Here is a 12,403-nt window from a genome sequence, read left to right on the forward strand (position 1 = left end):
GTAGCTTGTTGCAACACATTGTATGAACACTGTCTCTTTTTTGTCAATACTAAGCTTGGCAACCCAAAAGAACTGGTAGAGGAAAAGAAAGTGTTTGCTGGGACCTTGGTGATTCAGTCAGTTAGACGCAGACCTTTCATAGCTGGGACATGGATTCAAATCTAGCCCACACTGATGGGACAAAAGTCTCGCCTGTCTGGGAGCTCTGAGGTTACAATGTGAAAGGAATTTGGGAAGTCTCCATCCAGTTCCTTCTAGGAAAGGACCAGCATAAATTTGTCATTAATCTTACACCAATTGTCAATCACACTCTCTCTTTGGCCTCCTTGTCTCGAGAGACAATGGGTAAGCGCCTGGAGGTGGTCAGTGGTGTGTGGAGCAGCGCCTGGAGTGGCTATAAAGGCCAATTCTAGAGTGACAGGCTCTTCCACAGGTGCTGCAGAAAAATGTGTTTGTCGGGTTTTTTTGGCTCTCTCCTTGCGCCTCTGTCTTTTTTCCTGCCAACTGACTAGTCTCTTCGACTCGCCACACTTTAGCCCCGCCTTTATGGCTGCCCGCTAGCTCTGGCGAACGCTGGCAACTGACTCCCACGACTTGTGATCAATGTCACAGGATTTCATGTCTCATTTGCAGACGTCTTTAAAGCGGAGACATGGACGGCCGGTGGGTCTGATACCAGTAGCGAGCTCGCTGTACAATGTGTCTTTGGGGATCCTGCCATCTTCCATGCGGCTCACATGGCCAAGCCATCTCAAGTGCCGCTGACTCAGTAGTGTGTATAAGCTGGGGATGTTGGCCGCCTCGAGGACTTCTGTGTTGGAGATACGGTCCTGCCACCTGATGCCAAGTATTCTCCGGAGGCAGCGAAGATGGAATGAATTGAGACGTCGCTCTTGGCTGACATACGTTGTCCAGGCCTCGCTGCCGTAGAGCAAGGTACTGAGGACACAGGCTTGATACACTCGGACTTTTGTGTTCCGTGTCAGTGCGCCATTTTCCCACACTCTCTTGGCCAGTCTGTACATAGCAGTAGAAGCCTTTCCCATGCGCTTGTTGATTTCTGCATCTAGAGACAGGTTACTGGTGATAGTTTAGTTTAGTTTATTTTAGTTTAGAGATACAGCACTGAAACAGGCCCTTCTGCCCACTGAGTCTGTGCCGACCATCAACCACCCATTTATACTAATCCTACACTAATCCCATATTCCTACCACATCCCCACCTGTCCCTATATTTCCCTACCACCTACCTATACTAGGGGCAATTTATAATGGCCAATTTACCTACCAACCTGCAAGTCTTTTGGCTTGTGGGAGGAAACCGGAGCACCCGGAGAAAACCCACGCAGACACAGGGAGAACTTGCAAACTCCACACAGGCAGTGCCCAGAATTGAACCCGGGTCGCTGGAGCTGTGAGGCTGCGAGTTGAGCCTAGGTAGGTGAACTCTTGAACCACTTCCAGAGTGTGGTCGCCAATATTGATGGATGGAGCATTTCTGACGTCCTGCCCCATGATGTTCATTTTCTTGAGGCTGATGGTTAGGCCAAATTCATTGCAGGCAGCCGCAAACCTGTCGATGAGACTCTGCAGGCACTCTTCAGTGTGAGATGTTAAAGCAGCATCATCAGCAAAGAGGAGTTCCCTGATGAGGACTTTCCGTACTTTGGACTTCGCTCTTAGACGGGCAAGGTTGAACAACCTGCCCCCTGATCTTGTGTGGAGGAAAATTCCTTCTTCAGAGGACTTGAACGCATGTGAAAGCAGCAGGGAGAAGAAAATCCCAAAAAGTCTGGGTGCCAGAACAGCCCTGTTTCACGCCACTCAGGATAGGAAAAGGGTCTGATGAGGAGCCACCATGTTGAATTGTGCCTTTCATATTGTCATGGAATGAGGTGATGATACTTAGTAGCTTCGGTGGACATCCAATCTTTTCTAGTAGTCTGAAGAGACCACGTCTGCTGACGAGGTCAAAGGCTTTGGTGAGATCAATGAAAGCAATGTAGAGGGTCATCTGTTGTTCGTGGCATTTCTCCTGTATCTGACGAAGGGAGAACAGCATGTCGACGGTCGATCTCTCTGCACGAAAGCCACACTGTGCCTCAGGGTAGACGCGCTCGGCCAGCTTCTGGAGCCTGTTTAGAGCGACTCGAGCAAAGACTTTCCCCACTATGCTGAGCAGGTAGATTCCACGGTAGTTGTTGCAGTCACCGCGGTCACCTTTGTTTTTATCACACTCAGAGATTCAAATATGGACTTGAAATTCATTCACAAACCATGGATCAAGTATCCGCTATCTTGACCCTGGATGAATTTGTTGACAAAGGCAGATGGGATGTCACTAAGCAATAAATAGGTGCTGTGCTGCTCTAATGGACAGGACAGAGCAGTCAGCTAACTGAAGAACACCCACATGGTGGTTTTGTATTCACACCAACACGTTTCCCATTAGTCTGAAAGCTGTGGTTGAAATTATAGCAGTAGAGGAACTGATTACCAGAAGCTCTACACTGAAGCATCTGTCCTCACCTCCCACACAAACAAATGTAACATGAATGTTGCCATCACGTCAATGGAGAATTGCAGACAGCACACCTAATGTCAGCAGTACAGGATTGCTTGTTGCACGCACAATTGCACTTTTGCTCTCTTTTTCTTTCCTTTGGTTTGGCTCATTCCAATCGCACAGTGCACGTAAAGATATCCTACTCAAATGTATATATTTAAACCAGTGATGCTTAGATTGCATTGTTTAGCAACACAATGAGCACTGTCCTTTAGAGGGAATAGTGGGCATGTTATCAAAAGGTGAATTCATTGAAATTAGTCATAGATCAAAACTATAAAGTGTTTTATTTTCAATTTTACCTTCTTCGGTTTTGTTGTTCATTGTATATTCAGAGTTATCTTATTGCTGGGAGAAGGAAAGAGATATCCATGCCTCTCAAAGGTTTCGAGATCAATCACTGCACTATGCTTTTACAATCAGTTGTACTTTATATTCTGTTGTGATTTGTATATTTGGATTTCTGTCTTTCCCTTACACCATTGAATGACCTTCAGAGACGGTCCTCTGCTGTTTCTTGCCTCCTGTGCCCTTTGTGCCAGCTGTTTCTCTCCCCTCTGCTTTGGTGAGATTTTCAGCCATGTGGTCACTAAGAAGGAATTGGCGTTTATCCAGCACCTTCTATGACCTTGGGACATCCCAAAATACTTCATGGCTCATGAATTACTACTGAAGAGTAATCACTACCGTCCTGTCAGAAAACACAGCAGCCTAATTGGTTGCTGTTACACTCGATTTCTACAGGGAAATATAGGAGTGGGAGGATGGGTGGGCCAATTTCCAGACACGATCTCCCACACCCAATCCCAGACATCCCACCCTGAAAAACACCAGCTGCCAATTCAAGTTCTGGTTGACCGGGGCATCTAACTGGAACAGCTGTTAGACCCCTTTAACATGCGAATTAGAGGCTGAAAGCCAGTTTTAGGATCCTGATGCTAAGTTTGGCAAAAACTGGATGGAACATGCACCACTGTGTAAGCTACATTCTGTAGTTCTGGGTCTACAGTGGCCCAAATGAGCAGTCCTTAAAGAGACCTCTTGAGGCTACTGAAGAATAAGTAGTCTTTTCTTCTTATGGCATACATTAATGTGGGTCCAGGGAGAGCAAGAGTGTTCCTCCTGGCTCCACAGCAATACTGCGGGCCATCGTATGCCCAGGCTCACTCCCAGGACTTCATTCTCCCATTCACCTCCTTCCCCCCAGGTTGCAGCTGTGGGGTTGACTCCACTTCAGAGTTGGCCATATGTTTCAAGGCCCTGACCAGAGAGCCACATTGAGTGTTCGACTGGTGCCTGCAGCTTGCCAGTATTATGCAGATGAGGTCAGAGCCCCAATTTCCAGTCAGTTTCAGGCCTTCATCTAATGATTTGCATCGCAGGCCTGCTGCCCAATTCATGCCGGTGTCCTCAGTTCCCTGTCTCACCACAGATCAGTCCATTAGTATGATTTGTTGATGGCGTCTGGTGGTGTTTGAGGCCCTCACCTTGCTTTCCTGCTCCTTTATAGGTTTAGAAATATTACTTTCTTTTATTAGTTCTTAAGATGTGAGCATCACTGGCAAGGCCAGCATTTATTGCCCATCCCTAATTGCCCTTGAGAAGGTGGTGGTGAGCTGCCTTCTTGAACTGCTACAGTCCATGTGGTGTAGGTATACCCACAGTGCTGTTAGGAAGGGAGTTCCAGGATTTTGATCCAGTGACAGTGAAGGAACGGCGATATAGTTCCAAGTCAGGATAGTTTGTGACTTAGAAGTGAACTCGCAGATGGTGGTGTTCCCATGCATCTCCTCCCTTGTTCTCCTAGGTAGTAGGGATTGTGGGTTTGGAAGCTGCTGTCAAAGGAGCCTTGGCGAGTTGCTGCAGTGCATCTTGTAGATGGTACATATTGCTGCCACTGTGCGCTGGTGGTAGAGGGAGTGCATGTTTAAGGTGCTGGATGGGGTGCTGATCAAGTGGGCTACCTTGTACTGAACAGTATCGAACTTCTTGAGTGTTGTTGGAGCTGCACTCATCCAGGCAAGTGGAGAGTATTCCATCACACTCCTGACTGTCCTGGTTGGACATTGAAGAATGGTGCTTTGCCAACAGGGGAGTGGTTACTTATTGGCACTGTCTTTTGAGGTAATGAGTCAATCCCACTTAATCACAATTGATCCTACAGCACAACTGACCATCTATAACATTGTATATCCATGCAGTTATTGGACAATATGCAGCAGATACAGTATAGCTTTCTGTGATTGATTAAAATTTTGGTTTACCGATATTAAACTTTCAATAAAGCTGTATAGTTAGCCCATGAGATGGAATGCATGCCTACATTCAATTGTGTCCTACCTGCTGACAATACTCCATTTGTAAATTGCTTGTTATGCTGAAATTGAATAAAATGATTGTAATCACCGTCTGACTTCATTACTATTCAAGTGAAGAATGAAAAGTTTGCTGTTTCAATGACCACAGATATCTAAATGATTTGTCTCAGATCCCTCCATGGCCTCCCCATCCCTATCTCTGTAACCTCCTCCAGCCCTACAACTCCCTGAGATCTCTGTGCTCCTCCAATTCCGGCCTCTTGCTCACCACCTATTTTAATCTCTTGACCATTTGCGGCCTTCCTTTCAGCTGCCGAGGCCCTAAGCTCTGGAATTCTCTCCCTGAACCTCTCTGTCACTCTCCCTCTCTCTATTCCTTTTAAGATGCTCCTTAAAACCCACCTATCTGACCAAGCTTTTGTCATCTGTCCTAATATCTCCTTCTGTGGTTCAGCATTAAATTTTGTTTGATAGAGCTCCTGTAAGCGCCTCGGAATGCTTAACTACATTAAAGGCGCTATATAAATGCAAGTTGTTGTCTTGTTCAGACGCACACCTTGCAGACGTTCCTGTGAAAATACTGGCCTCAAGCCAGTGATATGATAACACATATTTACACTGCCTTCATACTGCATTACAACCTCCAGTGCAGGCCTAAACTTTGGATCTTGCTATCAGAAATTCCAGAAGTGCTGAAATCTGCGTCACAAACCCAAAGTTATTCCAGTGTTGCAGCAGTTGCTATGAATCAACTCTGCAATATAATCCAGGTAATGCCAGGACAATATAGACTCAGCACATTGCAGAACTACTGCCACTGTCAGACCCATCAGCCTACTCTCATCATCAGTAAAGTGATGGAAGGTGTCATCAACAGTGCCATCAAGCGGCACTTGCTTAGCAATAACCTGCTCAGTGATACCCAGTTTGGGTTCCCACAGGGCCACTCAGCTCCTGACCTCATTACAGCCTTGATTCAAACATGGACAAAAGAGCTGAACTCAAGAGGTGAGGTGAGAGTGACTGCCCTTGACATCAAGGCAGCATTTGACCGAATATGGCATCAAGGAGCCCTAGCAAAACTGAGGTCAATGGGAATCGGGGGAAAACCCTCCGCTGATTGGAGTCATACCTGGCGCAAAGGAAGATGGTTGTGGTTGTTGGAGGTCAATCATCTGAGCTCCAGGACATCACTGCAGGAGTTCCTCAGGGTAGTGTCCTAGGTCTAACCATCTTCAGCTGCTTCAGCAATGACCTTCCTTCAATCATAAGGTCAGAAGTGGGGATGTTCGCTGATGATTGCACAATGTTCAGCACCATTCGTGACTCCTCAGATACCGAAGCAGTCCGTGTAGAAATGCAGCAAGACCTGGACAATATCCAGGCTTGGGCTGATAAGTGGCAAGAAACATTCATGCCACACAAGTGCCAGGCAATGACAATCTCCAACAAGAGAGAATCTAACCATCTCCCCTTGACATTCAATGGCATTACCATCGCTGAATCCCCCACTATCAACATCCTAGGGGTTACCATTGACCAGAAACTGAACTGGAGTAGCCATATAAATACCGTGGCTACAAGAGCAGGTCAGAGGCTAGGAATCCTGAGGCAAGTAACTCACCTTCTGACTCCCCAAAGCCTGTCCACCATCTACAAGGCACAAGTCAGGAGAGTGATGGAATACTCTCCACTTGCCTGGATGGGTGCAGCACCAACAACACCCGAGAAGTTCAACACCATCCAGGACAAAGCAGCCCACTTGATTGGAACCCCATCTACAAACATTCACTCCCTCCACCACCGACACACAGTGGCAGCAGTGTGTCCCATCTACAAGATGCACTGCAGCAACGCACCAAGGCTCCTTAGACAGCACATTCCAAATCTGTGACCTCTACCAACTAGAAGGACAAGGGCAGCAAATACATGGGAACACCACTACCTGCAAGTTCCCCTCCAAGCCACACACCATCCTGACTTGGAACTATATCACCGTTCCTTCACTGTCGCTGGGTCAAAATCCTGGAACTCCCTTCCTAACAGCACTGTGGGTGTACCTACGCCACATGGACTGCTGCAGTTCAAGAAGGCAGCTCACCACCACCTTCTCAAGGGCAATTAGGGATGGGCAATAAAAGCTGTCCTGGCCAGCGACGCCCACATCCCATGAATGAACAAAAAATAAATATACAGACTGGTTAGTTTTAACCTGAAAGAGGCCGCCTGTTGTTTACTCACTGTCGCTTTTTGGCTTGCAGTTTTAGGGAAACAGATAAGAGCAGGAGTGTAATCTGTGCGCAGTGGAGGCTTATTATTAGTAACAACATTTCATCTGCCAGCAGCTGTGCATGACCATCAACCATATTTGCACCTATCTCTGTATTAATACTATCTTGATTGTATGGCTACCACACCTCATAAGATGCTGGATTCAATTTTTCCAACTTGTGAGGATGTCAACTCTGCCTGATTCAAACCCAGGGGACCCCACACAGCGACTGTACCAACTCAAATACCCAATGATAAATGAACACATGCAATTGGCATAAAAGGAGCAATGTTATTGTAAAGCTGTAGTAAAATATTAGCTTAAAAAAATGTACTGAAAATTCGATCTCCACAAGCCAGAATTTTAATTCGCTACCACGCGATGTACCTACTATATTGCTGCGTGAAAATATATGATTTTCCTGTTCACATGGAGATTCACTTGCACGCATCCAATTATAACAGAGGTAGGGTATATTGCATCTGTAACACCAGGCAGATTGTGTTTGCACACAGTATTTATTACTGCAGCTCTATTACAATTGTGAACATGCACCTTGCCTATAATGTTGTTCAATAAGAAGAATGCACCATCTGGTGGATTTTCTGTAACATGACAGAATGGAATTTCAGTGCATCTGGAGGTCCTGGTACGGACAACTCCTGCAGAAAAACCCTGCTAAATTAACCCTGAGATGTGACCAATGGGTTTACTAGATTACAGAGTACAGCACAAGTGATTTAACTGATAATATTTTAGAAACTGATTTGATTGAATAGACACACTGAACTAAATAGCACACATTTATGTTTCTACGTCTGGGTCACCATGGTTACTTTGTAATAGCCTTGCTGCACCACAAAGTTTATTAAATGCCAAGGTTTTAAGCTAAATTTCAAATCCATGCAACATTTTTAATCTAGACAAAGTCAGTGAGGGAATAATGTCACCGTGTTACTTCCACCTCACTGTGCATGTCACAACACTTCACTGTCTGTCACCAACACTTTAGTGCACATGTCCCCAACACCTCACTGTGTCTGCTGTTGTGGAGTGTGGGACGACCTTAAGAAAGAATTGCCTTAACAGCTATAAGTGAAGGTCACCGGAGGAAGCCATATCACATCACACCTGACCAGGGAATTGTGGGTGTAGCCTGACAGAGTGAGATGTGTTTAGATGTGCTTGTGCAGTAACTGTATATATATATATATATATATATTCTAGTTCAGGTGTAATAAAAACCCACTTTTTCTTTGGATATTACTTGTAGTCCTGTGAGTCTTACAATAGTCCACATATCAAAGGAGCAAGTAATATTACATCTGCCACCAACACCTCACTGCGTCTGTCACCAGCACCTCACTGCTCATCTGGGACTCCTCACTGTGTCTGTCACCAGCACCTCACTGTGTCTGTATCTGACACCAACACCTCACTACACGTGCCCCTAATTGCAAACTTGGGAAAGTGACTTGAAAGACACTTCATACAATCACAATATTTAATATTTGTACGTAATTGGTAAAAGCCCACACAGCTGGTTTGCATCCACAACTGAATTTTTTTAATGAATTTTAAGTACACAGGATCTTCAGTTGTTCTCAGATTACTGAATGGATGAAGAAAATAAATAAGGTTAAGAATGCTGAGCGAATGTTTCCTCTATTTTATATGAATAAAATCCAATAAGGAAAAGGTTTATGATTCTTGCCCATAATGCTTCAATGACAGAGCTGCAGTAGAACTAAAATGCCTCCCAGGGGCACTATTGCTGAAAGCAGCTTCCAATGCTGTGCAGTGACACCAGCAGGTACCTAGTGAAACTACAGATGCTCCGAGTGTATTAATCCGTACCAAACGGTGTCAAATAGGATCGCCATTGTGTTATTATTATGGGCTGGATTTTGTAGTTCCGCCACCGGGGGCAGCGGCGGGTGCAGAAAATGGCAGTGGGACCCGTGCTGCCGCGATTCTGCAGCAGGCGGCCACTTTACATAGTCACGGCAGCTGCCCAACACCCACCCCCCCCCCCCCCAAATCATCCAATCACATGGCAGGGGTGGCATTGGCGACGCCGTTCATGGTGTCATTGATGTGGCAGCAGATTTTTTTTCCAAAAATATACTTTATTCATTAAAAATCTGTAAAAAAAAATGCTTTACAAAACTGCTCAAAACAGCACCAAGTTGACATTCCAAAAAGTGCAAAGGAAATCAGTTTTCTTCGATCCAGGAATGAGGTGCCTCACAATTTTTGCCATTCCTTTTTACATATCATGTACATTTTACAGCAAACCCATATTTGGTGTATACAGCCCAAGGGGTTTCCCATGGATCCAGCCCCTCAGTTCACTATGGAGGGAGGACCTTACACAGTGATCTTTCCCCATTGAGCCTTTGCCGCGGCTGCCCCAAGCTTTAGTGCGTCCCTCAGCACGTAGTCCTGGACCTTGGAATGTGCCAGTCTGCAACACTCGGTCGTGGACAACTCTTTGCGCAGGAAGACCAGCAAGTTTCGGGCAGACCAAAGAGCATCTTTCACCGAATTGATGGTCCTCCAGCAGCAGTTGATGTTTGTCTTGGTGTGCGTCCCTGGGAACAGCTTGTAGAGCACAGACTCCTGTGTTACAGAGCTGCTTGAGATGAACCTCGACAAAAATCACTGCATATCTTTCCACACCTGCTTTGCAAAGACACATTCCAGGAGGAGGTGGGCAACTGTCTCTTCCCCACCACAGCCACCTCAAGGGCAGCGTGTGGAAGGGGTGAGACACCGGGCATGCAGGAAGGATCTGACAGGGAGGGCCCTCCTTACCACCAGCCAAGCTACCTCTTGGTACTTGTTTGAAAGTTCTGGTGATAAGGCATTCTGCCAAATGACTTTGGCAGTCTGCTCAGGGAAACATCCAACAGGATCCACCTTCTCCTTTTCCCGTAGGGCCTTGAGGACATTCCGTGCAGACCACTGCCTGATGGATTTATGGGTCAGAGGTGTTTTCCTGCAGAAACTTTCCCACAAAGGATAGGTGATACGGCACGGTCCAACTGGATGGAGCGTTCCGCAGCAATGTGGCCAGACCCATCCTTCGCAACACCCAGGACAGATAGAACCTCAGCACGTAGTGACACTTGGTGTTTGTGTACGGGGGCTCTATGCACAGCTTGATGCAGCCGCACACGAAGGTGGTCATCAGGATGAGGGCGACGTTGGGTACATTTTTCCTGCCCTTATCCAGAGGTTTGAACATCATGTCCCTCCAGACCCGGTCCATTTTAGATCTCCACATGAAGTGGAACATGGCTCGGGTGACAGGCACGGCGCAGGAGTGGGGTATGGGCCAGACCTGTGCCACAAACAGCAACAACATGAGCGCCTCACACCTGATGACCAGGTTTTTATCCACAATGGAGAGAGATCACTGCTCCCACATGCTCAGTTTATGGTGTGATTTGGCTACTCGCTCTTTCCAGGTTTAGGTGCATGCCCCAGCCTTTCTGAACCATATCCCCAGCACCTTCAGGTAGTCTGACCTGATGGTGAAGGGGACAAAGGATTGGTCGGCCCAGTTCCCAAAGAACATGGCCTCGCTCTTGCCGTGGTTAATTTTGGCTCCCGAGGCCAGTTCGAACTGGTCGCAGATGCTCATCAGTCTGCGAACGGACGGCGGATCCAAGCAGAAGATGGCAACGTTGTCCATATACAGGGAACTCTTTACCTGAGTGCCTCTGCTGCCTGGGATTGTCACCCCTCATATTCCCACATCCTTCCTAATGGACTCAGCAAAAGGTTACATACAGCAAACAAACAAGACAGGGGAGAGAGGACAGCCCTGTTTGACTCCAGATTGGATCGGGAAACTTTCTGATTCCCACCCATTGATTGAGACTGTGCTACTGATGTTTGTATAGAGCAGTTTGATCCAATTGCGGATTCCCTCCCCAAACTCCATTTTGGAGAGCACGTCCATCATGTAGGTGTGTGATATCCTGTCAAAAGCCTTCTCCTGGTCCAAGCTGATGAGGCAGGTGTCCACCCTCCTGTCCCATACATAGGCGATCGTATCCCTGAGTAGCGCGGGACTATCAGAGATCTTCCTGCCGGGTACAGTACAGGTCTGGTCAGGGTGAATCACCAACTCCAGAGCAGACTTGACCCGACTGGCGAGGACTTTGGACAGAATCTTGTAGTCAACATTAAGCAGTGAGATGGGCCACCAATTTCTGATTTCCGCCCTCTCCCCCTTCCACTTGTAGATGAGGGTGATGATGCCTTTCCTCATGGATTCTGACATGCTGCCAGCCAGAAGCATATTCTCGTATACCTCCAGCAGGTCTGGGCCGATCCAGTCCCACAGAGCCGAGTACAACTCAACCAGTAAGCCGTTGCTTCCGGTAGTTTTACTCGTCTCGAAGGACCTGACGGTGTTTGTCAGCTCATCCAGAGTTAGTGGTTTGTCCAGTCTCTCCCTCATGCTGTCATCTAAGACTGGGAGGCCGTGCTGTCCATGGGCTTCGCGTCATGTAGCCCAGCATAAAAGGATTTGCTCATCCTTAGTATGTCGGACTGTGAAGATGTTACCGAGCCATCCTCTTCCTTCAGGCTGCTGATCACAGAGCTCTCTGTGTGTACCTTTTGGAATAAGTAACACGAGCACATCTCATCCTGCTCAATGGAGCGGACTCTGGACGGAAGATGATCTTGGAGGCCTCCGTGGCAAAGAGCGAGGCCTGCTGGCTCTTCACCTCTTGGAGATCCTCCTTGACCTCGACCCCCATCGACTGCAGCCGGAGCAGATTTTGCATTCTTTTCTGGAGTCGGGACATTTCCCTCTGTCTCTCTCTCGCCCTCTGAACACCTTTGAGGATAAAGAACCTCTTGATGTTCTCCTTGATCGCCTCCCACCAGTGAACTGGAGACTCAAAGAGGGGTTTCACGGTTCTCCAATCTTTGTAATCCCTTTTGAGTTCCTCAACGTTCTCTGGGGTTAGCAGTGTAGCATTGAGCTTCCATGTCCCCTTGCCAACCCGCTAGTCGTCCTGTAAGTGACAGTTGGCCAGTAAGAGGCGGTGGTCAGAGAAGAACACCCGCTTGGCATCGGTGGATCAGCACGGGACACAAACAGGAAGTCAATCCTGGAATGGGCAGACCTGTCCAATCTTGACCAGGTGTATCTACGCTACGCGCCGTTTGCAGGTTTGCTTGACATCTTTTACTGTTTCTATTAGGAATCTGGATGTAGTGTCCA

The sequence above is a fragment of the Heterodontus francisci genome, chromosome 25, assembly GCF_036365525.1.
Source record: "Heterodontus francisci isolate sHetFra1 chromosome 25, sHetFra1.hap1, whole genome shotgun sequence".
In the NCBI taxonomy this organism is placed as follows: domain Eukaryota; kingdom Metazoa; phylum Chordata; class Chondrichthyes; order Heterodontiformes; family Heterodontidae; genus Heterodontus; species Heterodontus francisci.